Here is a 12,185-nt window from a genome sequence, read left to right as displayed (position 1 = left end):
GAGTACAACTATGTCTGAGCAGGAATTTACCATATGTTTTTATTTTAAATAATGCATTTATTAATATTTTTCGGAGACATTTCAGCATTTTCATCTCTAGATGTATATCACATGTTTAACAAATTCCATTAAATGATTTACTTGAAAAAATAATAATTTGCACACACACCAGCTAATAACCTTAGCAAATTTGTCCGTATAGATTTCCATGTTTCAGCTCGCATCGTATTGCCGTTTGAACCCGTTTAGCTGACCGTACAGGTCATCTTAATGGTTAATTTTTTTTTTAAACAGGCAGAGCCTTTCGCTTTCAGAAAAATTAATTGACCTAGGCATTTTCACTCTTGTAGACGAAAAGAAAACTGACACTATTTCCCGTAAAAATGGTATAAATCAAATGGTATAAGAACGTCGCTTACATCTTTAACAAATAATAAATAATAAAATAATAAAATGGTAGGCCGGCGTAACAAAATTTCAAACATTTCTCATGCATTTTCCAATAATTTCTTATTTACAGACCCAATATTTATTTATTTATTTACATTTCAGGTCAATAGCACATACACACATATAACACATTATTTATTTACATTTAAGGTCAATAGCACATACAGACAAAACACATTAGACATTTGAGTATATCACAGATTTCAAGGAAATCACAATTTAAGAGCATCAAATAAAACGCTGAACATTACTGTATGCATACTTTCAACAATACAGACGTTTTTTAACTGCAGTAGGTTCATGAGGAGCCATTAAGCTGAAAGCTTATTCCAAGGTGGTCCATACACTCGAACTTAAATGTTACGCCGGCATCACAAAAGTCATAACATTTCAACTACAATGCGAATCGCTGCATTTCAAATGATATCTTATTTGCAGACCCAAACTTAAAATGTTATGCCAGCGTAACAAAATACCAAACACTCCTGAAAGTGAATCACTTGCATTTCAAATGATTTCTTATTTCATACAGACCAAAACTTAAAATGTTATGCCAGCGTTACAAAATTCCAAACTCAAATCGCTCGCATTTCAAAGATCCTATCTCAAACGTTACGCCGGCATAACAAACTAAATAATTCCTTATTTACAGACCCTATTAAAATGGTATGCCAGCAACAAAATTCCAAACATTTCAACTCATAAGCGAATCCCTTGTATTGCCAATAAAATGCTATGCAAAGCGTAACAAAATTCATTAAATAATGAATTTAAAAAACAAAAATGGCTCACAAATTTCCATTACTCCCTGTTGACTCAAAATGGTATGCCGGCATAACATGCCGGCGTAACAAAATTTCACAAAAAACATGTCCAATAATTTCTTATTACAGACCAAAACTCAAATATGTTACGCCAGCATAACTCAAATGTTACGCCGGCATAACAAAACACATTTCTCCTCATAATTGAATGGCTAAACATTTTGAATCGTTTCTTATTATCAAATATATAATCATAATACATAACAAAAATTGATCTTGAAGTGCAAAGCTATATCCTGATATGAAACGTTTTTGACACAGGTGAAGTAACGTACCCTGGATAATCCAATCTATGGGCCCAGGAGCACAATATATTCATTCAAATAAATATATAAAATCATGTTTAATGAGAGAAAAATTGACAAAGAGCCATGAATAAATTACTACCCTATGATATTGGAATCATGGCTCTTTGTCAATTTTTCTTTCATTAAACATTATTTTATATATTTATTTGAATATATTGGGCTCCTGGGCCCATATACTATCCAGGATACGTTACTTCCACCTGTGGTTTATCGACCGCTTATAGTGATATTATGGGCATTTTTCACTGTTGAATTTAGCTGAAAAGAATTAACACGTTAAAAGAGTTGGTTAAAATGGGGTAACTGACTAATTATTAGCAACTCACCTTGCTACCAGTTGTTTATAAACATATATATATTACATTCGATATTTTACATGACTCACCCATTCCTCTAAGCCGAAATGATCCGTAAAACAAAATTGTGTCTTTGTGTCGAATGAACTAATCTTCACTATAACTGATTTTAGATTCACATCGTACATCGAATCATTTCAGTTCTCAGTTGTCAAAACGAAAGAACGCTTGATATTCAAATGCATTATTTTTCTCTTTCCGGGATATTGTTTAAGTTTTTTGATGCCTCATTAACAATTTAACAAATAAAAGTGTATAAGAAGTGAAAACACCAAAAATAAACAACGGTTGCGAAAGACACCTGTAAACATAGCCCATGTTAGATGCCCATAATATCACTTTCAGACTTTTTTAGAACGCCGCATATAAAGTATAAAAATAATATTTTATAAACTAACCTGTTTGTAATATTTTAATTCCACACGTGACTTATTTTATCAAGACAAATTCGCCATGTTTGTTTTCATCCAACTTGTTTTCGACCACTTTCAGATAATTCAGGTTTTTCCAACTAGATCTATGCTGCACAACGTTTCATTCAACACTGCTTTCTGTATGGGAAGCGGACAATGATAACGGGCGAGGCCTAGTAATATTATGCGCATGCGTCACAGAGGTTCTTTAAATAGATTCTGGAAATTTATGTTTATAAATAAAATGTCGTCTGCTGATTTTCTAAAATTAGCATTTTCTTCGATTTTTTCAAGGAATACTATCAGAATAGCAAACAGTTTGGATCCAGATGAGACGCCACATTCTGTGGCGTCTCATCTGGATCCAAACTGTTTGAAAAGGCCTTCAAAATTCGGTTCCAGCACTGAAAGAGTTAATGGAATGTTTTCCCTGCACTTTGTGTAGTTGTTATGCTTTTGGATATGCTGATTTGTTATGGCATTTTTGTACTGCATGTATATCATGCTTTTGAATGATTTTTATGACTACGAACGCTAGTATGTTATTATAGACAAACTCACCATTTAATTTTGGAACTGGTAGAAAAATACGATTTCTACCTGTCAGTGATTTGTCTTCTTCATCGTCGGATACCCACGACTAATTCATTCCGTTACTCTCCAGCATTCGATAAATGGAGAGTAGCGGAATGGGTCGAACGTGGGTATCCGACGATGGTCTTCTTTAGCTTCTGTTAAGGTGGAGACTGACATTGGCTGTCCTTTTATCTTAATGCCCATGGGAACACATGTTCCAGCTCAAAAGTATGAGTACATAACATAGAATGTCGCCTTTTGTTTTCACGTTTCAACTCAGTAAAAAATAACTACACAAGTTGTGGAATTCGTTCACATGGCCGTGCCCATTAAATCTATGGAAATTTAATTTACTAGTAATAAACAATATAAACAATACATTACGAAACAGATAAGTGAATAATCAATTTAATACTATTAAATGTGCTGATCAAAATCTATGTTTATTTTTTGGGGGTCAAATCCGAGTACCCCAATGAAGCTTTTGGTTGAAAAGTTACTTATAGCTGCTCATGACGTGACTAAAATGAGAGGGGCCAACATGAAGTGCGCTCCCTCGCTAGGAATTTTTCTTTATGCTGAAGAATTCTTTTAATAAACTCTAAATTATACACAGAAAATATAATAATTAAAACATTAAGACTAGCTTTGGATCAGTCTTCATTTAATCGGCACTCTTTTTTTTTTAATTCATGTATCATGAGTACTTTGGCTTTGTTTTTTATCATATAAACCTGAAGCTAAATCAATTGGTGGATTGTCCTTCCATGTTTTGTATGAATTAACTATCATTCCTGTTATTTCCTTTATGGTTATTTCGGAAATAATGACCTATGCAGTTTCAAACATGTTATACCCAATGGGACAGCTAGTAAGTTGATAATGTTTGAAATCTAATAGCCAAACGCGACAGATGGGCCTTATGCCATATGCTACCAATGTAGCTCTATACCAGCCAGTGCAATCATGAGCTACCCTGCTGGCTCCAAAGTCACACAATGTTTCTTGGTCTCATTAGCGGACAGGGTAGCTCCTGACCAGACTGTGCGGATATAGAGGCTTGTCTGAAGCTGTTTCTGCAGCATATGACTTTAGTGTTGTAGCTCGTACAAGCACGTTATAAATGGCCAATTACGGGTTTAAAAACAACAAGACCATGCTACTCAGAAAGCGTTCATTACCAAAACTCTTAGTCGTACAAAACACCACAGGTTACATTCAACTATTCATTTACACACAACACTACATTCCTCCCCACCTTTAAAGAAAAACTGCATAAAGTTAAATTAAACAAATTACTGAGCAACATTTTAAAAGAATAAGTAATCAAAGTAATTTGTTTCAATGTCCATGTAAATAAAACACAAAACTTCACAGTCCTTATAGATTAATCAAATCTCCACTCTCATAATAACTCTGATAAAAGTTTCTTTACTTAAACATATCAAGGAAATCTAAAGTTTCACACAATTGTTCAAAGCATAAGTATTTATGTGGGAGGTAAGTCATAATGGTAATAATAAACAACTCACATTCAACATACACTCATGGTTCAGGCATATAATCAAAGATTACTTGACTAGACAATAAACATTAGCAGCCATATGCTTAATGGGAAATCCTTTTGATACTTTGTTTAATTATTATACAACAATATAATGTTATTAACTTAATCCTAATGTCTTAAGTTTAATAGCTTGTCATTGCCTATAAATGATCATGGCGTAAAATGATTATTATTTTACATTGATAAAACAATCATTTAACAATGTTAACAATTTAAACAAAAATTAAACTTATATCAAAACTTCCAATGATTTTTCAAATACCATGATCTTGAATAAAACAGACACTGCTAACCTATGTCAGTTCAAAATCACAGAGTCTCTTAGGCATTCCCGCTGCTCTAGGTGGATTTCTGCGCAAGGGAACAGGAGTCATTGTAGGAGACAAATCAGATTGACTCGAACCAAGGTCAGGTAACTGAGGGACTGGACATTCAACAATGCTTTCAGGTTCACCCTCAGGATCAGGATCAGGAATACTAGCATTAACAGGTCTGAAATGTGAGGAATTGCGAGTAATGGTATGACCATTCCTATCAGCGATAACCATGCTTCCACGTCTCTCTTTGACTGTGTAAGGGTCAGGGTTATATGGAGGTGTAAGTTTGTCAACCTTACGCTGTTTGACCAGCACCTGGTCACCTGCTATCAATGTACACGGACTTGTGTGACGTCTGCTGTCTGCATACTGTTTCATCTTTTGCTTACTGTTTGCATCATTTATCGCCAAACGAGTAGAGACAGAAACAGGATAGACAGGCTTTGAGATTTCAGGTAGTCCCATACTCATCTTTCTCCCAACAAGGGCTTCAAAGGGGGATATCTGAGTGGATGCATGGGGAGTTACTCTATAGTGCATGAGAAAATCATGAAATTCATCTCTCCAATCACGGTTCGCAGCAACTGCAGCCCTAACAAACTTGTTAAGTGTGGCCATAAACCTTTCTACAGTTCCGTTGGCCTCAGGCCAAAGAGGAGTAATTCTTCGGTGTTTGAACCCACAGGTAGAAGCAAACTCTGCAAATTCCTGTCCCTGAAATGGAGGACCATTGTCTGACTTCAGGACAGAGGGAAATCCTTGTCGAGCAAAGATAGACTTCAATCTAGGTACAACAACTCTGGCAGCTGTCGAATAAACAATCTCCACTTCTGGGAACCGGCTGTGTTCATCCATTACAACAAGCAAGTATTGGCCAGATGGGAAAGGACCTGCAAAGTCAACAGCAACTTCTTCCCATGGCTTAGAAGGAAGCTTTGTAGGACAGATAGGTTCTCGTTTGTTTGGACCGGGATATGAAGCCTGACATGGGATACAAGATCTAACCGCATCCTCAACCATCTTATCAATGCCGGGGAACCACACCTTCTCCCTAACTAGTTGCTTTGTCTTAACCATGCCTTGGTGGGTATGGTGAGCAATTTCGACAACATGCTGCTGCAAGGAAGTGGGAACAACAATGCGGTGGTCACGCAAAATAACACCATCTACTATCGAAAACTCATCTCGAAACCTGACAAAGGACGTACAATCGGAGTGAGACCAGTTGCCGGACTGAATGGCTGTCATAACTTTCTGCAGTGTAGCATCCTCTCTGGTTGCGGTTTGAATCTCCTGTAAGGACATAGCTTTCGGTACAGCCTTCTGGACAATGAAAGCAACATGAGCCTCAGCTGCATTATCACGTTTTGGCTTCGTGAATGGGTGCCTGCTCATATAGTCAGCAGGATTCAGGTCATCTTTACCTGGACGATACTCGAGTGTGAACTGATACGGCATCAACCGAAGACGCCATCTCTCAATGCGCGCAGAAGCAGGTTTACGACTGTTCACAAGACCTAGAAGGGGTTTGTGATCTGTGATCACCTTGAATTCAGAAGCAAAGAGATACAGATGGAAGTGCTCAACACCATAAACAACAGCTAACATCTCACGATCTGTTTGTGAATATCGCTGTTCCACGTCTGTGAGTGCACGGCTTCCGTAACATATAACTCTACCTTCCTGAGTGAGAATCGCTCCGACTCCAACAGGGGATGCATCAACAAGAACCTCAGTTGACTTGTTCTGGTCAAAGTAAGCCATCACCTTAGTACTAGACAGAGCAGATCGCAAACTATCAAAAGCATTTTGGGCATCACTTGACCAATCCCAAGGAACATCTTGCCTAGTGAGACGTCTGAGTGGCTCAGTCATGGTTGCATAGTGAGGTATGTATCGAGAAACATACTGCGTCATGCCAAGGAAAGATCTTACTTCAGCTGGGTTTTGAGGAGCTGAGTGACCTACAATAGCCTTAATTTTTTCTGGATCAGCCGAAACACCTGTATCGCTGAAAACATGGCCAAAGAAAGAGATTTTGTTTACAAAAAAGATACATTTATCTCTGTTGAGTTTGGCACCACATCTGTTCAGTCGCTCCAATGTAAGGCTAAGTGCTCGATCATGATCTGACTGAGATTTACCATGAATAATGATGTCGTCTGCCAAGTTCTTTGCACCAGGGATGTCAGCAAGGAGGTCTGCAACCGTCTTCTGGAAAATTTCAGATGCAGCATTCACACCAAACAATAGACGTTTGTAGCGCCGTAAACCAACATGAGTGACAAAAGTAGTGATGTACCTGCTGGACTCATCAAGTTCAAGTTGGTGATATGCGTTGGACAGATCAAGTTTGCTGAATACTGTAGAACTATTCAAATCTGACATAAGTTCTTCCACAGTTGGCATAGGGTGTTTCTCCCTAGAGATAGCCTTGTTAGCCTCACGCATGTCAATGCAAACACGAACACCTTTTGACTTTTTGGGGACAACTACAACGGGGCTTACCCAGGGTGTGGGACCTGAAATAGGCTCAATAACATCAAGGTCTTCAAGACGCTTGAGTTCAGCCTCAACATCTTTGCGTACATGGAATGGAATTCGCCTATGACGCTGTGTCACTGGGGGAACATCATGATCAATGTGCAGTTTCACAGAGATGCCCTCTATCTTGCCCATCTTGCCATCAAACAGAGAAGGGTATTGATCTGGAATAGAACTTGAAGCTGCAAACGAAGAAAATGCAAACTGAACAATATCCAGAGCTTGAGCAGTTTTGGCCCCAAGGAGACAGGTGGACTGCCTAGAGTCAGTGTTACCTACAACATACATGTCAGCAGTAACTGTTTTACCCTTATAATTGATGGTTGTTCTAAAATAACCCTTAACATCTAAAGGTTGAGATGCACCGTATGCAAAAATCAATGGTACAGGCTGTTGAAGAGAAGGTTTGCTGCTCATGTTATTGTAAATATTTTCATTCATTATATTTACACTAGAACCAGTATCAATCAAACATTTAACATCACTGTTAAAAATATTAACACAAACAGAGGGTATGCTAGAATTTGTACAACAAAGGTTAAATACAGATTCATCACTAGAACTATTTTGTGTAGCTTCTGAAGTACTGGCTTCTGTATAGTTCACATGTTGTAATCTTGATCTGCAAACTGTTTGAAAATGATTTAATTTGCCACAATGATGACACTTCTTCCCAAATGCCGGACACTTCCGGTCTACATGTTTGCCACCACAGTTACGACAGTCAGTGCCAGTTCTTGATGCCTGGGATGGGTTGTTGTAGGAACCACGACCTCGTGAAGATACACTACGACCACTCGAAGACACACCACGACCACGCGAAGACACACCACGACCACGCGAAGACACACCACGACCACGCGAAGATACACCACGACCACGCGAACCACCAGGGATAGTGTGGATAGCGTTAGCGTTAGCTGCTTGCCGTCCCTCCATGTCAGACGCTCTAACCTCGGAAACCTCCAATGCGCGAGCCTCTTCAATAAGTCTGTCAAGAGTAAAGTTATCTCGCAGAGCTCGACGTCTGATGCGTGTAGACGTGCATCCTTGTATAACTTGGTTAAGGATCTCAGTGTCCTTGTTGTGAAATTCACATGTCGCTGCAAGGGTTCTTAGCCTTGTGTAAAAGGTGTCGATCGACTCACCAGATTCTTGTTTCGACTGCCTAAACTTATAGATTTCGTAGGTAAGATTCTGTTTCGGAGTGAAATAGTTTTTGAATGAGGAACACAATTTTCCATATTCGTCAGGGGTTTCTATGTTATCACCGTTTTCATTCTGTACAGTTTTAGTAGAACCTACCCCTTTTTGTTCATCAGTGAACGAGTCATATATGTCGAAACACTCTTCGCCACAGTAATACAGAAGGAGAGCCTTTTTGCGCTTGTCAATATCAATGTCCAGTGCACAGATTAAATTGTCTAATTTTTCCGTCCACTTACGCCACCGTACGCCGGCTGAATTTGACGAAGAATTTGACGTGTCGCCGCTGTCATGGATGTTGAACGAAGGAAATGGAGGAAGGTTGGCCATCCTCGTCGCCAGTTTAGTGTTGTAGCTCGTACAAGCACGTTATAAATGGCCAATTACGGGTTTAAAAACAACAAGACCATGCTACTCAGAAAGCGTTCATTACCAAAACTCTTAGTCGTACAAAACACCACAGGTTACATTCAACTATTCATTTACACACAACACTACAATGACATAAGACACGTTTACGCATGACACGGCTATTATTTATTCATTTATTATTGTAGTGTTAGAGTTATAATGAGATTAAATAAACCGAACAAAACGGCTAAATGGAATGATACATGGAAGAACACATAAATACAGCTGAATACGCTTGCGCTGAGTGCGTGGGTTGGAAGTTCCACAATAATATGTACATCCGGACCGTTTTGCTTTGAAGGTCATCTTGCACCATATTTACGTTAATGTTACAATCAATCGTGATACATCGGCTATCTCGGATTCCTCCGTAAAATTGAAATAGATGTTTGATCCTATCTCTTGCAGCTTTGTATGCGAATACGGCTAATGGTTACGTATATAAAGTATAATTATATAGTTTATATAAATTAATTTAAATTAATTCAAACGTGCATCTTTATAGCAACCATAAACCAGTTAGCGTCTCTTCAAACTAAAATACCAGTACACTTGCCGACACGCCCTTTTCGTGCGCATTTCAGATTTGTCGCGATATTAATCACTCACAAGTTTCTATACACCTCACTACGTACGATGTCTTTGGTAACTTCAGCATTAACTTTTTATCCAAAGTAAGTATCCTCCGTACTCCTATTACCGGTGTACCCGAATTACCGGTGATGTTTGTAAATACGCTACTTCGACACAGCACGCGCATTTTCATTTACAACTTCCGTCGGAGACTGTTTACTTTTTTGACCGGTAGCTGTCAAAACGAAAAATCCTCTAAATACTGTCTTTTCTTCGGGTAAGTAGGAATTAAAACACGAATGCCCATGTATTTTTTCATTATTTGCACACACAATTTGGCTGATCATTCAGTTTTCTCATGAAAACTATCGTTTTGAAAAGTCCGTCTGAAAATGTTTATATAGTAGACAACAGGTGCGCGTTTCCATAACTATTATGTACATATCTCCTCTTTGCATTACTGAGCGAAACTTCTCAATTGTCATGTAGACAAAGGAAAGGGCGGGAAAATCACTGGTCAAGCCTGACTGAACAATTACATAAAGTGAACCTATGATAATCACATGCTTGACTGACTTCAACTCTTAGACTGGCCACAGGATCGCTGCTTAATGAGTAAACCATTTGAACACCATGAGTTAAAGGGAAATATTAACATTAAAACAGAACAAATGAACAGAATACCTGAAATGAATGTTAAAACCCTGTTACATCATTCATATTAAATGTCATTTATTGTTTGAAAATTGATCACAACATGTTTTAAACTTTGTTGTTTGTTTGTATATATTCGACAGTACAGAAGTTTAGTTTAGTAAACTGTGATTTTCTGAAAATGCCTTTTGTCTGAGTGAAAACTATGTCATCACCGGTAATAGAAGTAAACAGAAACCAAAATGGCGGACAGTGACCTACTTCTATGATGGATTAAAATGAGTTTTCGTTAATATATATGGTAGGTTTCGTGTTAACTTGAGAAAAAATATGAAAGATTCTGATAATTATATGAATTTTTTTACGGAAGTTGCATTTAATATTATTTATTTACAAATGCATGCTTACGTCGCCGGTAATACGGGAGCCCAGCATATATTCGGACACCCAACTTAACCCTTATTTTTAACCACCCTTACCGGTATTTGCTTCAATTCCCGTGACATATCACATCTGTATTTTTATAACAAAATGGCCGTTATGAAAATCTGGATGATGAATAGAAGAAGTCAATGAACCGTTACGTTAGCTATATTTAGGTTGATAGGCTTCTATACCCGATACAGGCAAAGATTTAAACCGTCGCTTTAAAGTAGCGACGCAGTTGAAATGATCTTCGTAAGGAAACCAGTAAGATCTGCTTAAAGGGACCGTCAACCGTGATTGACAAAAAATGAAAAGTTTTAAAATACCGTATTTTTTTACAATTATTAGTTTATATTGATTAAAATATCTCGACTGGAATATAACATTACTTGAAAAACGTTATTTGTTTCAATATATTCGGAAATTAAATATCGCGATGTGAACTCGAAAGTACATCGCGAAAATATGTGACATAACGATATACACACTATAAATAACGCAAAATTCATTAACTTATATATTGAAAATATGAAACCTTAACAACTTTTTTCAAGTTATGTTCAATACCGGTCGTGATATTTTAATCAATATAAACTAATAATTGTAAACAATACGGTATTTTAGAACTTCTTTCGTCAATCGCGGTTGACGGTCCCTTTAATGTATCCACAGTTTTTTATTTCGTATCATTAAAAGAACAACTGTTTGCTTTCATTTACTGCCGATTTGGATACACTATAAAAATATTTTGAGTTCCGAAAAAGTCCGGTTAGAAACCTCAAAAGAAGTCTGAATGAAATAACAAAAATATTATTTTTTATGCAAGTAAAATCAACGTGTTTGTTTTGTATTGTTTAGTTGTTTTTAGAAATCGAAAATGTTTGTTAACCATAATTTCTGTTTATATTCTCGACCTTTAAAAAACGACGCATCACTACGTACACTTTTAGAACATATGTTGTATATATCATGCTTAAAAATCTCGCCTGAATTTGAATTGTATGGCTCAGCATAAGCATTTTAAAGGGAAAATATGCGTTAAAAATGCAGATATCTATATATTTTTTTTATATAATTGTCAATTTTCAAAATAGGTTTGTAAAGTATGAATGTCTACAAAGAATATGAGCTGTTAGTTATTTATGCAAACAAAGCATACTTTCATATTTGTATGACCAATGAAAACTAAAGACGCAAATACAAATTTTTACATACATAGTTGGCAAAACATTTATATTTCTGCTTAGCTATTCATTCATGTAATAAGCATTCCGCTGTTTAAGAGGTCAGTAGAAGTCTAATTTTAATAAATGGTTCCCCAACAATGCAAGCTTCCCATGTCATCATGATACCTCATATTATAGTCAAGATGTATCATATATATTATATTATATATATGTGTGTATATGTATAAATATATATACGTATAAATAAATAAATATATATATATATCTTTCTTCCAGTAAAATGTTAATACATCTTACAAGTTTCCACGTTGAGCCGCAAGCAAAATTTAAATGTAATTAATTAACAAATGGAAACAACAAATGTTGAAGTAAG

The 12,185-nt window shown here is 36.8% G+C and overlaps 1 protein-coding gene across 1 annotated transcript in view; it reads right to left on the bottom strand.

The window, feature by feature from the left end:
• LOC127869952 (uncharacterized) overlaps positions 1 to 2,474 on the bottom strand; it is a 141,322-nt gene extending 138,848 nt beyond the window's left edge. Inside the window, exon 1 of the mRNA XM_052412611.1 lies at positions 2,337 to 2,474. The gene's annotated coding sequence lies outside the window, so the exon portion shown is untranslated. The remainder of the gene's footprint in view (positions 1 to 2,336) is intronic.
• Positions 2,475 to 12,185: the final 9,711 nt, after the last annotated feature.

The sequence above is a fragment of the Dreissena polymorpha genome, chromosome 2 (genome assembly GCF_020536995.1).
Source record: "Dreissena polymorpha isolate Duluth1 chromosome 2, UMN_Dpol_1.0, whole genome shotgun sequence".
Lineage (NCBI taxonomy): Eukaryota > Metazoa > Mollusca > Bivalvia > Myida > Dreissenidae > Dreissena > Dreissena polymorpha.
The sequence above is the reverse complement of the archived record's forward strand: the minus strand, read 5'-3'. Positions and strand labels throughout refer to the sequence as shown.